Source organism: Pongo pygmaeus, chromosome 12 (genome assembly GCF_028885625.2).
Source record: "Pongo pygmaeus isolate AG05252 chromosome 12, NHGRI_mPonPyg2-v2.0_pri, whole genome shotgun sequence".
Classification (NCBI taxonomy): Eukaryota; Metazoa; Chordata; class Mammalia; order Primates; family Hominidae; genus Pongo; species Pongo pygmaeus.
Window position 1 is genome coordinate 109,592,185 of NC_072385.2, and position 23,503 is coordinate 109,615,687.

Here is a 23,503-nt window from a genome sequence, read left to right on the forward strand (position 1 = left end):
CATTTTTGTCCTGCCGAGGATTTGGCATCTCCTTTAGAAGGAAAAGGGACTCAGGGTGAATTGCACCAGGTCTAGAACCCCAAAACACAAATGACATTGGTCAAAGGATGGGGGAAAAATGAAGACTAGCTATGTGCCTAACAGGAATAAAAAATAGGTTTTTACCTCTCAGACCAACTCTCTGGAGCACTATGTTGTGAAGGATTCTGGGGCTTTGACTCTCAAACATGGGCTCCAAAAGGGCACATCAGTTAACTGGTGAAGGGTGCAATGGGAATGAGGCCATGTGCTCAAGATTGCTATCCTTGGCCTGGGTGGTTTGTTTGCAGATAAGGACAGATTGGCTGGTCCCCAGCAAGTGAGGGGCCTCCTAGACTGATACAAGAGTCAGGCTTCTCTGTGTCACCGAAGCTCAGGACCTGTCTGTCAGGTCTTGGTCAGGTTCTAATCGAGGAGTTAGGAAAAACACTGAGTGTGAGAGTTAGGAAAAACACTGAGTGTGAGAGCGGGAAAAGCCTGTTTATCATCATTGATGTTTGGTAAATTCCTCCTGAGCTGGCTGGCCAGTTCAGATAGGACTGGGTTTGGAGCCATCTCACCTTCACCTGCCTCAACAGGTAAGGAATGAAAGGATGCCATGGGGTTATTTGATCTACACAGATCAAATCAAGGGATATGAGTTTTGGACCCTGGACCAGCCCTCACCCTGCTTCTAAACGCCAAAAGAAATCTTGGGTCTTGGCCGGGCGTGGTGGCTCATGCCACTCCCAGCACTTTGGGAGGATGAGGCGGGCGGATCACCTGAGGTCAGGAGTTTGAGACCAGCCTGGCCAACATGGTGAAACCAGTGTCTACTAAAAATACAAAAATTAGCCAGGCATGGTGGCGAGTGCCTGTAACCCCAGGTACTTGACAGGCTGAGGCAGGAGAATTGCTTGAACCTGGGAGGCGGAGGTTGCAGTGAGCACAGATCTCACAGATCGCGCCACTGCACTCCAGCCTGGGCAACGGAGTGAGACTCTGTCTCAGGAAAAAAAAAGAAAGAAATCTTGGGTCTTATATCCAAAAATCTTGAGTCTTACATTTGGTTACTTTTTTTGTTTGTTTGTTTTGAGACAGAGTTTCGCTCTTGTCGTCCGGGCTGGAGTGCAGTGGTGCAATCTCTGCTCACTGCAACCTCCGCCTCCCAGGTTCAAGCAATTCTCCTGCCTCAGCCTTCCGAGTAGCTGGGACTACAGGCGCCCGCCACCACGCCCAGCTAATTTTTGTATTTTTAGTAGAGACGGGGGTTTCACCGTGTTGGCCAAGCTGGTCTCGAACTCCTGACCTCAGATGATCCACCTGCCTCGGCCTCCCAAAGTGCCGGGGTTACAAGCGTGAGCCACTGTGTCAGGCCGACATTTGGTTACGTACATTAGGAAACACTAACTCCTCCCTCACCCCAATCAAAAGAAAGCCTTTCCCCTTGAAGGAGCTTCTTGTCAAGGGCAAGCCTTTGGGATACGGTGGCGACCTGAGTTGAAGTCTGGTCTTTTGTGAGGAGACCAGGAACCGGGAGGGGAGAAAAGAGACAAATTCTGAGTTTGAGCTTCGCCTGTCCCTTGGTGAGGGGTGGGGAAGAAAGTTTAGCTTCGTCGTGCTATGCTCTATGGGGACAGTCTTCCTACTGCTCGGCGGAGTGTGACTAGCGTAGAGGGTGCTCCTCGTGGGCGCTCTGTGTGTGTTATGGAGGAGGGCGAGGAATGGTGAATGGATGACCGAGGGTATGGTTAAATCCTCCAGGTCCCTGAGAAGGGTTCAAGAGGCCTGTAACAGACCCATGGGCAAGGGTGGGATCAACTTCCTTCCCACCTTCCACCCCCCAATTCCCAGAGAATTCGTTCCCCCAGATCAGTGGAGAAAACTTCGGCGAGTGAGAAGGTTCCAGGGAGAGCCCCGTGGGGGTTGCAACAGGGATGTGGCAGGCACTGCTTGGGACTTTCCAAAACCCCGGGGTCTGCCGTGGCAGGAAAAGCACCACCCAAGCTCAGCATGTCACCTCGGGGAGGAGGAGCCAGGTGGGTCTCCGCAGCTCCAGGAAGGGCTGCCAGGTCTGGGGCTTCGGGGCCTCCCTGAGGGCAGAGAGGAGCGCTTCGGACCCGACCGACTCGGAGCAGACCCTCAGGGTTTAGTGCCCCGGAACTCCTGGGGCGAGGAGCCACGCCCGGGCAGTTTCGGGCTCCGGAGGGTGGGGAGTCGGTGCCCGGCAGCGGGCGGGCCGTCAGCTGCCCGGCCCGGCGCCTACCTCCCCGCCCCCCGGCTTCCTGCGGAGGCCGCGGCCGCCATGTTGTTGTGGGGCTGAGGCGGCGCCCGCGGAGCCCTGAGCGGCCGTGACAGGCTACGCAACAGGTTCGCGGGCGGCGGCCTGACGACCAAGCCGGCTGCAGTGGCGGCGACGGCGGCAGAGCAGGGTCTCCGCGCGCCTGCCCGCGCCCAGGCTGCCGGTGCTGAGGGGCGCGGAGTCGCGCTGTGACGTGCGGGAGGCGCGGCGAGGGCGCCAGGTGGGTGAAGCCGCTAGCGGGGCTGCCGCAAGGCGCGGGGCAGGTGCGGGCGCCGCGCCCGCTGCCCGGAGGCTCCGCGGGTCGGGCTGAGGCGGCTGGGCGCTCCGCACGACGGGGACGGGTCCTCGGGAGCACGGGCGGCCCCCGAGCTAGGCCCCTGGCGGGCTCGGCCGTGCGGGGCGGAACCTCCGGCCCCGGGTTCCTTCCTCTGCTGCCGGGCCGGGACAGACGCCGAGGGGGCCTGGGCTGGGCTGCCCTTTCCTTGCGGCCGAGCCCGGGTCCCTGGCCGCGGCCTCGTCTGGCAGGTGGCGGACGACGGCGAGGGTCGGGGGTGGCATGGCCCCCTCGCTTTCGGGGTGTGAGCAGAAGAAAGCTCTGGGGGCAGCCGCACGCCTCCTCGGGGACCCATTTTATTTTCGCGGAGTTGGTTTTCCTTCCTGGCAAGGGTTGGTGCGAAATGTCAGGTGAGCCGCATCCCGGTGCGTCAAAGTAGCCCGAGTCACGAGAGGACAGTGGGCGGATGCTTGGCGTCCACCGCTCGCGTTCCTCCGGAGTTGGAAATGTTAAATTTACCTTCAGCGTTATTGACTTCTAGGATATACAGGAAGCACCGAGAGATGTAATCTCTCAGGCCAGATAAAGTTTATTTATTTATTTATTTATTTTTAAAGACGTCTGCATATGCATAGTGAGTGGGTAAACCGAGGCTGAAACTGCAGATGGCTTTGCATTCTGTAGAAAGATGCTCCATTTGGATTTATTAATTATGCGCTTTGTCGCTCCAGAATTACCAATGGCAAGTGTGCTTTATTTGAAACTTGTGTTAATACTGAAATAGGAATATTTTTTGATGGAGCCAACCCCTTTACGATAGGAATTAAGGTTAGCACAGAAATGACTTGCTTTGCTCCATGCTTCTAGTTTGTTTCACTAGTGTTTGCTTGCTTACTTAGAAATAGGCAAGGTGTGACTTGAAATTTTATGTTGTTAGCTCAGTTTAGGTAGCATAGCTCTTGTAGTTTAAAGCTTCTTAAGCGTTTCGAAAAATTGCCTCTCTCCCTGTGCTGGTTTGCTATATTGTTAATCAGTGATAAAACCTAAAAGCTACCTAGAAACATCGCATAAAACATTTACACGAATTAATAATGACGTTCTTCCAGATTTAAAGATACTGACAACTCTGATGTGTTTACCTTTAGCTTTTTTTGGCCGTGCCTGTGACTCTCTTGTAATTTCAAAAGTAAATAAAGTGGATGTATTTTATGTTTTTGAAAACGTGGAAAAAATGTGCATTGCTGCTGTTTTGATGTAATATTAATAAGCAGTTGAAAAGCTTGCATTTTTTCACCCTTCCACGCATTGATAACTATTCCCTGTGCCCACCTTTATAATGAAAGGTAAACTCGTCCGAGAGAACTTGACCTGTACAGAATTATTAAGCAGGGAGTTACCATTGTTCAGTACATCTCAAGGCTAAAATCTTGATCTCTCCTGAATGTGAGGAGGTGTGTCAGGCATGTTCTGGGGATTGGATTAATAGTGTTAAAAAATTTGTATTTTCACAAAAATAGCATGTACCCATCATCCAAACTCAGCAGCTTTCAAGAAGCTTTTCTTTTTTTCTTTCTTATTTTAAAAAATCATTTAACCTTAGGTAGTTAGTATATCTTTTTTAAAAAGTAGAAAATTTCTTATGTAACTTTAGGATTTTTAGTTTTAATGTAGAGTTTCACAAATTTCCATCTTTAGTAAGACGAAAGGATCACATATTGGCTGTCTCCTTCAACTATACTTTCTTCAGTATAAAATATGTTTACCATGGTTGTCATTTATCGAGCATGTAACTGCATGTTAGACTCTATGCTAAGTGTTTTACATAATCATTTAAAGCTCACTAAGGCCCTAGGAGTAATTATTATTCTCCCATCAAAAAGGTAAGTGAAATGTTAACCTGAAGTTTGACCACTTTAGGTCTCTGAGCTAGTAAGTACAATAGCCAGGTTTCACACCAAGATCCTCTTAACTTCAGCAGCTGTGCCTTATCTGGTATAGTCATCTTGGTTCACACATTTAAAAAAGAGTTATCTGTGTGCCGGGTGCCATGGCTCATGCCTGCAATCCCAGCACTTTGGGAGGCCGAGGAGGGCGGATCACGAGGGCAGGAGTTTGAGACCGGCCAGTAAGGTGAAATCCTGTCTCTACTAAAAAATACAAAAAATTAGCCAGGCATGGTGGCGTGCGCCTGTAGTCCCAGGCGCTCAGGAGGCTGAGGCAGGAGAATCGTTGAACCCAGGAGGCGGAGGTTGCAGTGAACCGAGATTGCACCATTGCACTCCAGCCTAGGCGACAGAGTGAGACTCCGTCTCAAACAAAAAAGAGAAAAAAAAAAAGTTATATGGGCGTTCAGTAAAAAATATGTGTTGAGTGAATGAGTGAAAGTACGTATTAGTCCATTAAGTAGCATTTTTACATATTGTATTTACTTGTAAAACATTTATATTAACAAGTTCCAGAAATGATTCAGAATAAACGAATTACATTATCAAAAACGTGATGTATTTATTACCACCTAACAGTGCATTTTCTTTTTCTTTTTTTGGATTCAAGTTTTTTTAGTACCTTATTTATGGAAAAAATTTGTGGAAAAACTATTTTTGAAGAAAGGCAGGCTTTCTTTTGTGCCGATTTTTTTTATTCCTTCTAAAAAAAACAAAAAAAACAGGATATACGTGCAGAACGTACAGGTTTGTTACATAGGTATACGTGCGCCATGGTGGTTTGCTGCACCTATTGACCCGTCCTCTAAGTCCCCTTCCTTCATTTCCCCCCTACAACAGGTCCTGGTGTGTGTTGTTCCCCTCTCTGTGTCCATGTGTTCTCAGTGTTCAACTCCCACTTATGAGTGAAAACATGGGGTGTTTGGTTTTCTATTCCTGTGTTAGTTTGCTGAGGATGATGGCTTCCAGTTTCATCCATGTCCCTGCAAAGGATATGATCTGATTCCTTTTTATGGCTGCATAGTATTCCATGGTGTATGTGTATCACATTTTCTTTATCCTGTCTATCATTGATGGGCATTTGGGTTGGTTTGGTGTCTTTGCTATTGTAAATAGTGCTGCAGTAAACATACATGTGCATGTGTCTTTATAATAGAATGATTTATATTCCTTTGGGTATATACCCATTAATGAGATTGCTGGGTCAAATGATATTTCTGGTTCTAGATCCTTGAGGAATCGCCATACTATCTTCCACTATGGTTGAACCAATTTACATTCCCAGCAACAGTGTAAAAGCGTTCCATTTTGCCACAGACTTGCCAGCATCTATTGTTTCCTGACTTTTTAATAATCACCATTCTGGCTGGCATGAAATGGTATCTCATTGTTTTTTGTTTTTTGTTTTTTTTTTTTTTTTGAGACAGAGTCTCACTCTTGTTGCCCACTCTGGAGTGCAATGGCGCGATCCCAACTCACTGCAACCTCCGCCTCCTGGGTTCAAGCGATTCTTCTGCCTCAGCCTCCTGAGTAGCTGGGATTACAGATGCCTGCCACCACACCCTGCCAATTTTTGTCTTTTTAGTAGAGACAGGGTTTTGCCATGTTGGCCAGGCTGGTCTCGAACTCCTAACCTCAGATGAGCCACCTGCCTCGGCCTCCCAAAGTGCTGGGATTACAGGCTTGAGCCACTGCACCCAGCCATCATTGTGGTTTTGATTTGCATTTCTCTGATGATCGGTGATGTTGAGCCTTTTTTCGTTTTTGTTGGCCTCAAAAATGTCTTCTTTTGAGAAGTCTCTATTCATATCCTTTGCCCACTTTTTGGTGGGGTTGTTTTTTTTCTTGTAGATATGTTTAAGTTCCTTGTAAATTCTGGATATTAGACCTTTGTCAGATGGGTAGATTACAAAAATTTTCTCCCATTCTGTGGGTTGCCTGTTCACTCTGATGATAGTTTCTTTTTTCTTTTTTTTTTTTTTTGAAACGGAGTCTTGCTCTGTCTCCCAGGCTGGAGTGCCGTGGTGCGATCTTGGCTCAGCACAATCTCTGCCTACCAGGTTCAAGCGATTCTCTTGCCTCAGCCTCCCAAGTAGCTGGGATTATAGGCATGTGGCACCACGCCCAGCTATTTTTTTTTTTTTTTTGAGATGGAGTCTCGCTCTTATCCCCCAGGCTGGAGTGCAATGGTGCGATCTTGGCTCACTGCAACCTCAGCCTCCCAGGTTCAAGTGATTCTCCTGCCCCAGCCTCCCAAGTAGCTGGGATTACAGATGCCTGCCACCATGCCCGGCTAATTTTTGTATTTTTAGTAGAGATGGGGTTTCACCATGTCCAGGCTGGTCTCAAATTCCTGACCTCAGGTGATCCACCCGCCTCGGCCTCCCAAAGTGCTGGGATTACAGACGTGAGCCACCGTGCCTGGCCTTTTTGTATTTTTTTTAATAGAGACAGGGTTTCACCATGGTCTGGAATTCGTGACCTCAGGTGATCCTCCCACCTCGGCCTCCTGTAGTGCTGGGATTATAGGCATGAGCCACTGCACCCAGCCTGATGATAGTTTCTTTTGCTGTGCAGAAGCTCTTTAGTTTAATTAGATCCTATTTGTCAATTTTGGCTTTTGTTGCAATTGCTTTTGGCATTTTTGTCATGAAGTCTTTGCCCATGCCTATGTCCTGAATGGTATTGCCTAGATTTTCTTCTAGGGTTTTATGGTTTTGGGTTTTATATTTAAGTCTTTAATTCATCTCAAGTTAATTTTTGTGTAAGGTGTAAGGAAGCGGTCCAGTTTCAGTTTTCTGCATATGGCTAGCCAGTTTTCGCAGCACCATTTACAGAATAGGAGATCCTTTCCCCATTGCTTGTTTTTGTCTTGTTTGTTGAAGATCAGATGGTTGTAGATGTGTGGTGTTATTTCTGAGGTCTCTGTTCTGCTCCATTGGCCTATATGTCTGTTTTGGTACCAGTGCCATGCTGTTTTGGTTACTGTGTGCTGATTTTAAAGACAGGATTCCAAGTGTGAAGTAGAAAAATAAGAATGTTTATAATTAATTCTGTAAGTGGATAGATCTAAAGTTGAAGGTACATCAGAAATACTGTATTTTTTACTTGAGTTCATTTTTTGGATTTTGTAACATCCTGCAGCTGTAGAGCGCAGAAACTAATGTTAGAGTTCTCTTGGGTAAAGTGTGAATATAGGTATTCTTGAGGAGGAGGAACTGAACTGGTCTTAAAGGATACGAGAGCAAAGAGGAAGTGGGAGAGGAAGGGAGGAAACTGAACAGAATTAGGACAGTTAATAGATCAAGAAATATGTATTTTCACAGCTCCAAGAGGGCAGCATATTTCATTTGCAGAATGTATAGTATTGTTTCAAGAGGTTCATTTAAAATATAATTTCATAGATACATCAGGACATTAAATGATTTATTTACTTGTGGAGCTATTCAGCGGTGGATTATGGTAGACATTTAGTGGATTAGGGGACTATTACCAGACGGTAAAGACTTGTTTTATTTAACTAACTGTTTCATATTTTTTAGATCATTTTCTTCACGAATGCGTATTCATTTTAGATAAAGTATATGTGATTTTAATAAAAATTTCATTTATTTTCATCATAACCATAGAGGATAAGAGTACAGCCTCTGAAGTTAGACCTCCTGCTCCCAGCTCTGACACCAAATAACTGTATAATTTTGGGCAAGTTACTTTCTCTTCAGCTTCTGTTTCCTTATGTGTGAAATGGGGAAATATTAGCTAGTTCCTAGTGTTGTTATATGTAATATAAAGTGCTTAGCACAGTGACTTCTGCTTAGTGTAAGTGCCTAATGTTACCTGTTATTTTAACTTGGTTCAGTGAGAAATTTCAGACTAACCTAACATAGTTCTTATTTTGGTGTTTGTTTTACCCCGTGACTGGAAAGGAAATTAGCCTTTTTGCCCATAATTTTTAATCTTACCATCGGAATAATCTATATAAGAAGGCTGGAAAGTAGGGTAGAACAGAGCCACAATCCCATTGGGCTCAATTTCCAAATTTGTTTTTAACATTCTCAAGGGGCCTTCTTTAAGTGTTTAGTGAGGCCTTCTTTAAAGTGTGGTTTATCTTGGGCCAGCCCCACAGTTGCTGATGGCCCTGGGCCTGAGACCCTTCCAGGATGGGCCTGGTGATGGTATCAGTGATAATGAAGTAACCATGATAACAAGTAACGACTTGTAGTGTAGGGCTTGGCACTTAGCAAATATTGATGATTGATGGCTGCTGTTTTAATTTTCATAATAAATATGCACATTTATATCAAAATGTAAGTTTTAAATTGTAAGAACATAAGCAGTTTCCATATTATTATGTGGTCTAACTGAACTTGATCACAAAATAGCTTTATTGAGATTTAATTCACGTATCATATGAATTTGATTTTAAGTGGAAGCATGATACTTGGCTTAGTATATTCCTTTATTTATGGACATTCATTTTTAGTTTTTTTCAATGATTACTAATGCTGCCATATCTTTGTAATTAAAGCATTTCCCACATTTACTGTTTTCTTTATGACAGATTCCCAGAAGTGAAATTATTGCTTTATAGGATATGAATGTTGGTGGGACTCTTGATATATGTTTTCAGAGTGCCTTCTGAAGAGTGATACCAATATGTACTCCCATGGGCTGTACCTGCAAGCACCCAATTTAATTCACCTTTGCTAGCCCTGGGTATTGGCCAGTGTTTTGTTTTGTTTTGTCTTTGAGACAGGGTCTGGCTCTGTTGCCCAGGCTGGAGTGCGGTGGTGGGATCTCAGCTCACTGCCATCTCAGCTCACTGCAACCTCCTTCTCCTGGGCTCAAGCCATCCTCCCACCTCAGCCTCCCGCTGGGACCAACTAATTTTTTTGTAGTTTTTATTGAGGCAGGTTTACACCATGTTTCCCAGGCTGGCCTCAAATTCCTGAGTTCAGACGATTCGCCCCCACTCAGCCTCCCAAAGTGCTGGGATTACAGGCATGAGCCACTGTGGGTAGCCTCGTTTTCTTAATTATTAGTGATCTTAACATTTATTAACTACTTTTATTTCTTCTGTTTCTTCTTTCGTAGGTTATTTATTTGAGGTCTTAGTGTTTTCGTTATCTATTTTAATAGCCCTATGTACATTAAAAATATTAACTGCTTATCATGTGTTGTGATTTTTCCCCATTTACCTTTTAAGTTTGTTTTCAAGGAAGTTTTAAATATTTGTTATATAGATGATATAGAATCTGCTTATTCTTTCTTTTGTTTTCTTGTATGGCTTCAAAACTTAAAAGTTGTCTTTGTTTCAAAGAGGTGATGTTTTACTTGAAAGTGAAGCATCTGTCTGAATTTCTTTCCCTCTGTACTTTTTATTCATGTCAAGTAGTTTTGCTGTAATATTTAGTTCTGATATGAGAGAGATGACAATAGGCTAAATATTATCAGCCCCCCTTGGACCCCTTATAAGAATGCAGGCTGAGTCACAAGTTATTCTTAGGTATTTTTATCCCCGTTTGTGTGGGTGAATTGTCTTGTTCAGAGTTGTTGACTATTCTTCAAAAATTGGTTTGATTTAAATCTTCAATAGAATTTGAGTACTAACCACTTCAGTATTAGTTTACTATTCCTGTTCTTTTATGTCTCCTGGCTTATTTGTTGATTTTTTGAAGGCTAAACTCAGTATTTATAAAAATCTGAGTGTATAATTTGTGTTTAAAAATCTAAACTGAGGTTGCTAAATTGCAGAACTAGAATTAAGAACTAAGTTTGTATAGAGAAGTTATCTTCTTTGAGGCTTTTAGGTCTTAATGCTTTGTATATTTGGGACCCTAAGCCTCTAGATAGAAATGATAACTTTTTTCTCAAATATTGATTAAAGTGAGAAAAACATGTTCTTTTATTAATAATTGGTACAGCTCTAATTTGTTTCAGTAAAACAAGTTGATTAGTGATTATAATTAAAATAATGTTGAAATAATTGTTGTAATAATCATCATTTATGGACACCTTCTATGTGCCAGATGTTTTCCAGACATGACATCTAAGCCTTAAAATAACCTGGCATTTAGGTGTGATTACAGTAGTACTTGCTTATCTGCAAGGGATACATTCCAAAACCCCTAGTGGATGCCTGAAACCGTGGATGGTACAGAAACCTATATACACTATGTTTTTTCCAATATATACATACCTATGATAAAGTTTAATTTATAAATTAGGCACAGTAAGAGATTAATAATAATAAAATTGAAGAATTATAACAATACACTGTTAACAATTTCACAAATATAAGACTTGTTCTTACTGTAGATCTTAGCAACCTCAGCATACAATTTTTTCATTTCTGTATTAAGTTGAGAACTTTCACCTTTTCACTTAAATGAAGTGGCTTCTCCTTGGCTTATTCGAATTGCCAGCCTCACTACTCTTGCACTTTGGGGTCATTATTAAGTAAAATAAGGGTTACTTGAACACAAGCACTGTGATACTGTGACAGTCGATCTGATAACTGAGACAGCTACTAAGTGACTAATGGGCAGGCAGCATAGACACAGTGGATACACCCTGGACAAAGGGATGGTTTTCATCCTGGTTGGGACAGAGGCGGGCAATGCAAGATTTTACCATGCTACTCAGGATGGTGCACAATTAAAAATTTATGAATTGTTTATTTCTGGAATTATCCATTTTGTATTTTGAGACCATGGTTGACCACAGGTAACTGAAACTTCAGAAAGTGAAACTGCAGATAAGGGGGTCTACTGTATCCACATTATTTGGTTAGGAAATTGAAGCTATGTCATGTGGAAGTCCACAAAGCTAGGAAGTACTTGCACTGGGATTCAAACTCAAGTTGCTGGGTTTGTCTTCTGTGCAGTTGAAAGAATGCTAACCTGTGCTTATTAAAGAATATTTTAGTGCCTACCATGTGACTGACTGCTGGGCACTAGGTATATGAAGTTAAAGAGCCATTTAGGAGCTCACAGTCTAATAGAAGCGGGGCAGGCATGAAAACAAAAGTAACAATACTAGCTGGTATGTAGTTTAATGAGATAATACGAGACAAAATGGGACTGTGGCAAAGGAAGCTATCATTAGTGGAAGTGTCACTCAGAAGGCAGGTAGTTCCACAGGTGCAAAGAGAGAGTGCATGGGAATAAGATCAAATGGAGGTGGAGGTGGGGAGGTTGAAATACCTGGTAAGGTAGGCGGAAGATAGAGCCTAAAACACCTTGTATGTCACGTGAATAGATTTTTAAAAAACAGCTTTATTGAGATATATATTATAAAATTCACCCTTTTAAAGTTTATAGTTCAGTGTTTTTTAGTATATTCACAGACTTTTGCGACCAGTATCACTATCTAATTTTAGAACATTTTCATCGTTCTTAAAAGAACCTCCTATACCCAATGGCAGTTACTTTCCATCTCCCTCAACACCCCTAGCTCTAGGTAGCCACTAGTCTACTTTCTGTGTCTATGAAATTGCCTATCCTAGACATTTCATATAAATGGAATTATACAATATATGGTCTTTTGTGACTCACTTCTTTTACTTACCATAGTGTTTTCAAGATTCATCAATGTTATAGCATGGATCAGTACTTCATTCATTTTTATTGCCAAATATGGCCAAATAATATTTTATGGATTATATGGATATGCCACATTTTGTTTATTGTTTATTCATTCATCCACCTGTAGTTGATGGACATTTGCTTCCACTCGGTTGCTTCCACATTTTGGCTATTGTGAATAATGCTGCTGTGAGCATTTGTGTACAGGTTTTGGGACACGTTTTTATTTATCTTGGGTTCATACTTGGGGTGGAATTGCTGACTTACATGGTAACCTATGTTTAACATTTTGAGGAAATTCTGAATTGTTTTCCAAAGCAGTTGATCTATTTTATATTCCCACCAGCGACGTATGTGGGTTCCAGTTTAGGAGGTTAATTTTATACTATTGGTGAGCCATTACTCAGAATCCCAGTGGAAAAATTGTTGAAAATTATTGGCTTAGATTAATGCTTCCTCAGTATAGTCCAAGACACTCACTAGATCAGAAGCTTTTCCTAATGGATAATGAACCAGAAATACAAGTCGTCTCCTCAGTTCTCAGGGGCTACTGTTATTCCATTCCCTTAACCTCTGATATTTATGTATTAGAATAGGCTGCCTACCAATAATCTGAGTTACTAAGGATTACTGAAATTTAGTATTCACAAGTAAAATCAGCCGGTTTCTAGAACTTACCGAGGGCCCTAGTTTAGTTTTCTTCTAAGAAATCTGTCAGCTATACCATGCTTTGGCAGCACTAGAAAATTAGTACTATGCATGCCCACACTCAGAAGATATTATTTTCACTACATCAGTGGTGTTGTCTCAAATTGGCTGTGGTTCCAATTGCTGTTATTTTTGGATTAATACAATTGTAGAATTAATGTTACATTTAAATTTTTGTGGACCGTTTTGCTCTTGTGTACTTGTTACATTGCTACAGTTCTTCATTAGGGAGTTATTTTTGTACTAGAAAATGGGAGGAGGTAGGTAGGTTGGATCTCTTGTCCCACTTAGGTGGGTGATGGTTAGAATAGTTTGGGAATGAGGCTGCTGCTCTGCCTATGGAGTAGCCATTCTTTTATTCCTTTAAAAAAATAGTTTGGGAATGAATGGATTACATAATTGGAAGGGTCTTTCCCACTTCATTATCTTTTTTTAAGAATGAGGGTTTGTGTATGTTATCATTAAACATTTAAGCTATGGAATACATGAATTGTCTGAAAGCCTACAGTTGGCTTTGGAGGTGTGAAACCTTCGGAATTATGTGCCAGATTTTGTACATTTGTGTTTTTCCAGGGAGAATAACCATAGGTTTTATCAGATTAAAATAAAAAAGTCTATGACGACCCAAATTAAAGAATTCAGGTTGATGAAAAGAATTTGTAAATTTGTGGTTTGAAATATTTGAGGGAAGTGAGACCTTGCTTTGGTTAGGTGATGTTGTGAGTGAAGGATGTTTTCTGGGTATGCTATTGGTTTTAGTGTAACAAATTCCATGTTACAGTATCTCTATTTTATTTTTTCCTGGTAATTTTTTTCCCTGTTAGATTTTGGAGTTTGCTTTAAAAAAATCCTCATTGCATATTGATGATGATGATGATGATGATGATGATGATGATGATTGTTGTTGTAGAGATGGAATCTCACTATGTTGCTCACACTGGTCTCAAACTCCTGAGCTCAAGCTGTCGTCCTGCCTTGGCCTCCAACAGTGCTGGGATTACAGGGGTGAGCCACTGCAACTGGCCCACATTTATTATTATTTTATGTTTGCTTTCTTGGATGATTTTTTTGATATTATATTCAAAAGTGCTATTTTTTCGCAGCGATAGTATGCTTTATTTGTAGTAACTGAAATATATTGGTAATTTTTTTAAAAAACTTCAAATTGGCTTGATAGCATAGGAAAATGGACGAATGCTTTTCTTCCCATTAGCTGCTACTTTGAATTTCTTTACTTTTTTATTCTGTTAGCCTTTTGGTTGAGATCTGAAACTACCAATCACAGATAAAAGTTATTCACATGCAGGCCCTTATGGGGTATGGCATCAACTTAGATGCCAGGCTCTGTCTGCCCCTGCAATAGGGCGTGTTTTTTGTAGTGTACTTTTCCTCTGTAGTTTTTAGCACTGGATGTAGTGTGACTGGATTTGAGATGAAATGGTCATTTCAGTTAAATGCTTTTAGTAAAAGAGACTTGTTATTTATTATCATTTATAATAGACTGAAAAATAGACAAGGGCTGCCGGGTGCTGTGGCTCATGCCTATAATCCTAGCACTTTGGGAGGCTGAGGTGGGCGGATCACTTGAGGTCAGGAGTTCGAGACCAGCCTGGCCAACATGGTGAAACTTTGTCTCTACTAAAATGTCTCTACAAAAAGTACAAAAAATTAGTTGGGCGTGGTGGCAGGCACCTGTAATCCCAGCTGCTTGGGAGGCTGAGGCAGGAGAATCGCTTGAACCCAGAAGGTGGAGGTTGCAGTGAGCTGATATCACGCCTCTGCACTCCAGCTTGGGCAATAGGGTGAGACTCTGTCTCAAAAAAAAAAAAAAAAAAAAAAAATCATAGTATTTGAAAAACTAGTTGTAAGTTTACCATAGCCTTCTCTTTACTGAAGAGTAAGATCTTTACTAAGATCTTAGTATTTGTTTTTCACTTTTAATTTTTATTTATTTTTATAGATATAGGGTCTCACTGTTGTCCAGCTGGAGTTCAGTCTCATGTTCATAGCTCACTGTAATCTCGAACTCTTGGGTTCAAGTGATCCTCCCCACCTGAGTCTCCTGAGCAGCTAGGACTGTAGATGCACACCACCCATCACACCCAGCTAATTTTAAAACTATTGATAGAGATGGGGTCTCAGTGTGTTCCTAGGCTGGTCTTGAACTCCCAGCCTCAAACGATTCTCCCACGTTGGCCTCCCAAAAGCGCTAGGATTATAAACATTAGCCACCGTGTTTAGCCTTATCTATTTTTAATTGCTTAACATTTTGGTATATGTGGTTCATGTAAGATTAAAAAAAAAAAGAAAACCCAAATTTGCATTCATATTCTACAATTTTTTTTTTTTGAGATGGCGTTTCGCTCTTATTGCCCAGGGTGGAGTGCAGTGGTGCGATCTCAGCTCACCGCAACCTGCGCCTCCTGGGTTTAAGCGATTTTCCTGCCTCAGTCTACCGAGTAGCCGGGATTACAGGCATGCGCTACCACGCCCGGCTAATTTTGTATTTTTAGTAGGGACGGGGTTTCTCCATATTGGTCAGGCTGGTCTTGAACTCCCGACCTCAGGTGATCCATCTACTTCAGCCTCCCAAAGGGCTGGGATTACGGGCGTGAGCCACAGCGCCTGGCCTACAATTTGTATTTTTTTTTTAAATTACATTATATAATAAACATATCCTATCTCTTATAGCCTTGAAATTGTCATTTGTAATAGGTAAATAATATTCTGAGTGAATATAACTTTAATTTTTTGCTTCTTTCTCTATTTTTGGATAAATGAGCTTATTTGTATTTTTTCTAATATTGGTAAAACTGTACTATGCATCCTTGCAATCTATTTTTGTTCTTCAGATTTTTTTCTTAAGATAAATTTCTGCTGGTTGCGGTGGCTCACGCCTGTAATCCTAGCACTTTGGGAGGCCGAGGTGGGCAGATCACAAGGTCAGGAGTTCAAGACCAGCCTGGCCAATATGGCGAAACCCCATCTCTACTAATACAAAAAAAATTAGCTGGGCGTGGTGGCGGGTGCTTGTAGTAGCAGCTACTTGGGAGGCTGAGGTAGGAGAATCACTTGAAACCGGAAGGTGGAGGTTGCAGTGAGCCGAGATCGTGCCACTGCACTGCACTCCAGCCTAGGCGACAGAGCGAGACTCCATCTCAAAAAAAAAAAAAAAAATTTCCACGTGGATCAAGTGGGTATTTTGTTTTTAATGAATGTGGTCAAAATTAGAGGCACATGTTTACCTATACTCTTCTACTTCTGAGGTATTTGCTTTTTATAAAATTGATAGGCTTAATTGTTTTTTAAACAGTTTTAAATTTACAGAAAAATGGAGCAAATAGAACAGATTCCCATATATCCTTTCATGTACCCCACACATAGTTTCCACTATTATTAATATCTTATATCAGTATAGTACCTATGTTAGGAATAATGAACCAATATTGATTGTATTGTTATTAATTGAAGTCTATGCATTATTTCAGTTTCCGTAGTTTTTATTTAATGTCCTTATTCTGTTCCAGGTCACCACATTACATGTAGCTGTCATGACTCCTTAGGCTCCTCTTGGTTGTGACAGTTCCTTAGACTTTGCTTGTTTTTGATGACTTTGACAGTTTTGAGAGGTTACTGGACAGATATTATAGGAGATATATAAATATATTGTAAGTATATTGGAATTTGATGATTTGTCATGCTTGGACTAAATTAATGAATTTTTAGGAGGAAGATGACAAAGGCAAAATGATACTTTCATCTTATCAAGAGCACATACTGTCTGCATGCTTTGTGACTGTTGATGTTGACCTTGACCACCTGGCTGAAGTAGTGTTTGTCAAGTTTTTCCTCTCTACAGTTAACCCCCCACCCTCCTTTCTGTGCTATACTCTACGTCGCCTTCTGCCTTTCCATCTTTATGGGCTGGGATACAGTCTTAGAGGTCATGGAGATAAGAAGGGTAGACACTGCTAGACATTGCAAGTGGTGGTGGTAGAAGGGTAGCGCAAACAATTTGAACTCATATCCATTTCTTCACTCCAAAATAAAATCCACGTAGATCAAATATATACATAAAACCCTTAAATCATAGAGGTACTAGAATAAAATATAGGACAATTTTCTGGTATAAGACCTGGTATGAGACAGGCCTTTCTTTGTATGACAAGACACTCACTAGTCATAAAAGAAAGACCGACAAATTTAAATTGGTATAATGAAAGATGTCCTAAAATTAAAAGACAAACAAGCTAGATTAAAAGCATTTATAGCATATGTTACAGGTAAAAGCTTATTATTAATATAATATCTATTATTGTAATGCATAGAAAAAGATCCATGGATACAGGTCATGTTGTCAACAACACTGGGTATTTTAAGAGACTAATGGGGAAGGATGGTCAAAAGAAATTGGCCTTATTTGTATGTTTTAAGTTTTTACAATGAGAATATTAATGTATTACGTGTCCATTAAAAAATAAATGTTGATCTATCCATCCTGTTGAATATTATGTAGAATTGAATATGTTATTTCTGATGGGTATTATCTTAGAAGAAGGTTTAGACAATGTAAAATACATATGGGTATATATACGTTTATATAATATGTAAAAATAGGCTGTGAGAATGTACTTCAATGGCTGATATGGTTATCTTGGAGATGGTACTGTGAGTGAGGTAATAAAGAATGACTGCCATGTTTTGCTCTTCATAATTGTACATTATTTGAAGCCTTTGCTTTTAAATTATTTGTACAGTAAAAATAAAAATATAGAGGAAAAAAGGCTGAAATGGGGGAAATCTGACCTCTCACATATAAAGATCCTGTAGAACCACACTATCCCATACAGTAGCCTTTAACAACATGTGGTTAATCAGCACTTGAATGTGGCTAGTTCTATATTGAGAAGTACTCTAAGTGTATAATAAGTGTAAAAGCTGGAGTTCAAAGACAGTATAAAAATGTAAAATGTCTTCAGAATTTTTATACTCATCATATGTTGAGATGATAATATTTAGATATGAACTAATTAAAATATATTAATACAGATTTTACCTGTTTATTTTTACTTTTTGTTAATTTTTTTGAAACGGAGTCTCACTCTATTATCCAGGCTGGAATGCACTGGCATAATCTGGGCTCACTGCAACCTCTGCCTCTCAGATTCAAGTGATTGTCCTGCCTCAGCTTCCTGTGTAGCTGAGATTACAGGTGCCCGCCACCACGCCCAGCTAATTTTTATCTTTTTAGTAGAGATGGAGTTTTACCATGTTGGACAGGCTGGTCTCGAACTCCTGACCTCAGGTGATCCACCTGCCTCAGCGTCCCGAAGTGCTGGGATTACAGGCGTGAGCCACTGCACCTGGCCTAATTTTACTTTTTAAAATGTGGCTACTAGAACATTTAAAATTACATTATGTAGTTTGTGTTGCATTTCCATTGAACAGCGTGCTATAGAAAATGGGCAAAATAAATGAATAGGCAATTCATAGGAGAAATATACATGATAGATATATGAAAGATGTGGAGTTCCCTAATGATCAGAGAAATTAAAATTTAGAAAAAATTTGCCTCTCAGGTTGGCAATACATAAAATAATTGTTCATACCAAATATTGGCAAGATTATACAAACAAGTATGTTTACATACCAGTGGGAATATAAAATGGTACTATTAATAAATTTTGGAAAGCAACTTGATACCCATTAATTCTACTTCTAGAAGTATTGTCCTACCTAAATACTCAGTGTATATATGAGAATGTTCAAAGTAGTATGGTTTGTTAAGCAAAAAACTGGAAACCGTCTTAATGTCCACCAATGGGAGATAGCTTAATTTCTGGTACATCCATATAATAAAATGCTATACACCTATTTAAAAGGATATGATTGATGTATTATATGTTGCTATGGAAGGATATCTGTAATATGTGTAATGAAAATAATAGAATATTAATTGGCTAGCATAATTTTATTTGGGTTTGAAAAATAACGTTTGTTTATATATGCATAAAATAAATCTGAAAAACAAATACCAAACTGTTAACTGTGGTAATCAGGACTGGATCTTCAGGTTCACCCCTTCTCCCCTGTCTGTGGAGTCTGCTTAGTAAGTTTTTCATGTTTGAGATTTTTGTGGAGCATGTGCTTATAAATTACATTTATTTGGAGAGGAAAGCTTAGTTAAGAGAAATAATGTTTGTGGAAAATTGCTTAGAGGAAATGGAGTATGTTACTGGTATAGGTACTCTAAAATGTCTTTTGAATTAAGTCAGAGTTAGAGGGTTGTGTCTCTAAACCCCATCTTGTTGGTATTATGCTATCAGCCTATATTAAGAGACTTTATAGGTAAAGTCTAATTTAGGCTGTTGGGTATTATCTATTAAAATTAGAATGTTCATACTCTCTAACCTGCTACTTCCACTTCTAGAATTTATCTTTGGAAACACATATCTGTCCACAGACCTATATTTACACACATGTATGAAGAATGTTTATTGTAGCATTAATTGTAACATTTGTTAAAATGAATGAACGTGAAGGGAAACGTTCTAGGCAGAGGTTACAGTACAAGCAAAAGCAGAGTAACTAGTGTGGTCTGGAAAAATAGAAGGTTACTTATTCACTGTGAAAAATTGGTAACATGAAAAAAGAACAATAAAGTATGACTTCATTTTTGTAAGTGGTATTTGCTAGTATATAAATAGGAAATATCTGGAACAATCTATTCAAAACTGCTAATGATTGTTTTCTTGGTAATGGACTTTCACTTTCTATTATATATATATATTTTTTAATGTTTAATTTTTCAGGTTGTTTTAAGGATCTTGTGCTAATTGACATTTGTATCAGCTAGGCGTTAACATTGTACTTATTTTTGTATCTATTGTTATGGTTCCTTGCATTGTTGTTAGCCTTTCACTATTATTTTTTTTTTTTGAAATGGGGTCTCACTCTGTTACTCAGACTGGAGTACAGTGGCATGATCTTGACCCACTGCAGCCTCCACCTTACAGACTCAAGCAGTCCTCCCTCCTCAGCCTCCTGAGTACTTGGGACCACAGGCACATGCCACCTCGCCTGGCTAATTTTTTTTATTTTTGGTAGAGAGGGGTTTCGCTGTGTTGCCCAGGCTGGTCTTGAACTCCTGAGCTCAAGGTGATCCACCTGCCTCGGCCTCCCAAGTGCTAGGATTACAGGCATGAGCCACTGTGCCAGGCCAGCCCTTCACTATTTCATGTGAATAGGTAATCTGTTTTTCCAGACCACACTAGTTACTCTGCTTTTGCAGTGCAACCTCTGCCTAGAATGTTTTCCTTCACATTCATTCATTTTAACAAATGTTTTGATGTGTAGGGCCTAAGCTAATTTGAATGCAAGCTGAAATGCACATATCTGGTTGAGTCATGGGAACTGATTTGCATGTGTCTTTCTCTTTTTTGGCTTGAAGAGGAGAGAAATTTGTGCTTAGACACTTGAGGGCCTACGAGGTCAAGGAGTCCGTCCTTAGCCCTGCCCTTTGGACTGTTGTCTGAGCCTAAAGAAGAGAGACAAAGAAAGCTTGCATTGGGAGGCTGAGGTAGGAGGATCACTTGAGCTTAGGAGTTTGAGAGCAGCCTGGGCAACATAGGGAAACTGCATCTCTATAAGAAATTTTAAAAATTAGCTGGGCTTGGCAGCGCGCTCCTGTGGTCCCAGCCACTTGAAAAGCTGAGGTGGGAGAATCACGTGAGCCTGGTCGAGGCTGCAGTGCACTGTGATTATGCCACTGCACTCCAGCCTTGGCACCATTGACTGTCTCAAAAAGATTATGTATCTCTAAAAGAAAAGAAAAATGGTAGAAGAAAATCTGTACTTTCTCAACTGTTCTTTCTTCTGCTTCTAAACTTATGTATGCCTTTGTTCATTCTTACTCCCCTTCCTGAACTTCATTCTCAGAGACAGAAATATCTATCCCAGGTTCTAACTTTGTGTTCTAGAGCTGTCTACTACTTCTTTTTCTGGCCCTAACTTCCATTAGGTAACTTCTCTTCTATCTCCTTTTTGTAAATTAAATCTTTATTTCTTTTTTTTTTTTTGTCTAAAAATAGTTTTGTTCTGTCACCTAAAAACTAAAGCCTTATAATAACTCTGCCTCCCTTTCTTAAATCTTACCTTTTTTCCTATGTATTTTTTGAGAGGAAATCTTGCTTTGTCGCCCAGGCTGGAGGACAGTGGTGCGATCTTGGCTCCCTACAACCTCCACCTCCCAGGTTCAAGCTATCCTCCCGCCTCACAGGCACTCACTACCATGCCCGGCGCATTTTTGTATTTTTAATAGAGACAGGGTTTCACCATGTTGACCATGAGACCGGTCTCCTGACATCATGCGCTCTGCCTGCCTCGGCCTCCCAAAGTGTTCGGATTATAGGTGTGAGCCACCACGCCCAGGCTCTTCCCCTTATTTTAAACATTTATTGCCTAATCTACTTCAATTTGGCTTTTACAGCCATCACTGTGCTAGAACTACCCTCACTCCAGATTGCCAACACTAATAGCTGAGTCTTAACTTCTGTGACAATACCATTTTCTCCTTGAAACTCTTAACTCTGTATCCCGATTTCTCCTGTTTCTGAACCTCTGTTTCTGACTATTCTTGTCTCTTTTTTCTTATACATGATTCCCCTGGATAGTGTCATTCACCCACATGATTACAATTACTCCCAATCCCTAATGACTACGAAATCTGGGTTGCTAGGTAGAGTGTTCACTGTCTCTTGGACACTTCCATCTAGATGTCTTTGTAGGTGGATTGGATTAGGTATGCTCAAAATTGAACATTTTGTTGTTCATCCCTCAAATCTAATATCTAGATTCCTACTGTCTTAGAGCTTCTGTCTTGGTTAATATTACTGCTCTACAGTCACCCAAGATAGAAACCCATCTGTGATGCTCCTCTTTCATCTTCCACATTTAGCGGATCAGAAAATCCTGTCTATTCTACCTTTGAAATACCTCTTCTCCATTGCTCAAGTTCAAGTTCTTACCGCCTGGACTATGCCAGTCACTTCATAATTGATGTGTTTGTCTCAAGACTCAAAATCCAGTTTGTTCCTATACTGCTTGTCAGAGTTGTCTTCCTCTCCTCTTAAAAGACCAGTCTTCTTATATATTTTTTTATATGTACTTTCCCTGGATAATATAATTCACTGACATTACAAGTATTCCCAATCTCTGATAACTACCAAATGTAGGTCTCTAACTAGAATATATACTATATATGTGTGTGTGTGTGTGTGTGTGTGTGTGTGTGTTTTCTTTTTTCAGAACACAGGATCTATAATGACACAACTTATAGACCAAATGCTGAACAAAAGAGACACAGCGGGCTACATAATTCCATTCATATGAAGTACCTTAGCAGACAGAACGAATCTATGGTATTAGAAGTTGGGATCTTGTTTCCCTGGTGGGACAGAGGCTGGAAGGGAGCATGAGGGGACTTTGGGGGACTGCGACGATTTTGACTTTCTTCATCTTGGTGCTGGGTAAACAAGTACATTCAACTTTTTTTTTTTTTTGAGATGGAGTTTCGTTCTGTCACGCAGGCTGGAGTGCAGTGACGTGATCTCAGCTCACTGTAACCTCCACCTCCCGGGTTCAAGCGATTCTCCTGCCTCAGCCTCCCAAGTAGCTGGGACTACAAGCGTGCGCCACCATGCCTGGCTAATTTTTGTATTTTTAGTAGAAATGGGGTTATACCATCTTGGCCAGGGTGGTCTCAAACTCCTGACCTCAGGTAATCTGCCGCCTTGGCCTCCCAAAGTGTTGGGATTACAGGCGTGAGCCACCACACCCTGCCAAGTACATTCAACTTTATACTGTGTTTTAAATACTGGCTCTCCATGACTTGCACAGCAATGTCCAAAATCAATAGCATGACTTACTGTTTATCTTAAATTGTGTGATCTTGGTTACTTAATCTCTTTGGCTTCTATTTGTTTTTTTACATTATTTTATTTTAGAGACACTGTCTCACTTTGTTACCCAAGCTGGAGTGCAGTGGCATAATCATAGCTCATTGTAACCTTGAACTCCTGGGCTCAAATGATCCTTTCACTTCCTGAGTAGCTACTTCCTGAGTAGCTAGAACTACAGGTGTGTGCCACCATGCCCAACTAAGTTTAATTTTTTGTAGACAAAGAGTCTCCCTGTGTTGCCCAGGCTAGTCTTGAGCTCCTGGGCTCAAGTGATCCTCCCACTGTGGCCTCCCAAAGTGCTGGGATTGCAGGCATGAGCCATGAACCACACCTGACCTATTTAGTTGTTTCTGAAATAAAGAGGATGGAATTCAGTATGTTGTCATTTATCTTTAAGAAAAAATCAGATGAAATCTTACGGAGAAGCTTCAATATATAAAACACAAAAACAGAGCTACTCTCATTGAAGTTGGTATCCCTTCCAACCTTCCCCCTTTCCTCCCTACCCCACCTCCGTTGTACCTCCTTGAAACTTTTAGAACTCCAAGGAGCGTAATTTGAAGACTACTGGGTTTCTAAAGGTTTAACTCTTTTTTTTTTTTTTGAGACAGCGTCTCACTCTGTCGCTCAGGCTGGAGTGCAGTGGTGCAATCTCAGGTCACTGCAACCTTCACCTTCCAAGTTCAAGTGACCCTCCCACCTCAACTTCCTAA

At 40.9% G+C, this 23,503-nt stretch overlaps 1 protein-coding gene across 11 annotated transcripts in view; it reads left to right on the forward strand.

Moving 5' to 3' along the window:
- The first annotated feature begins 1,892 nt into the window (after positions 1–1,892).
- Positions 1,893–23,503, forward strand: part of ITSN2 (intersectin 2) — a 158,389-nt gene continuing 136,778 nt past the window's right edge. For 5 of the 11 annotated variants that reach the window (XR_010123127.1, XM_054476541.2, XM_054476545.2 and 2 more), the window contains exon 1: positions 2,047–2,540. The gene's annotated coding sequence lies outside the window, so the exon portion shown is untranslated. Of the gene's footprint in view, positions 2,541–2,629; positions 3,005–23,503 lie in introns of those variants that run through there. The other 6 variants (XM_063648897.1, XM_063648900.1, XM_054476542.2 and 3 more) reach the window with 5 other exon arrangements.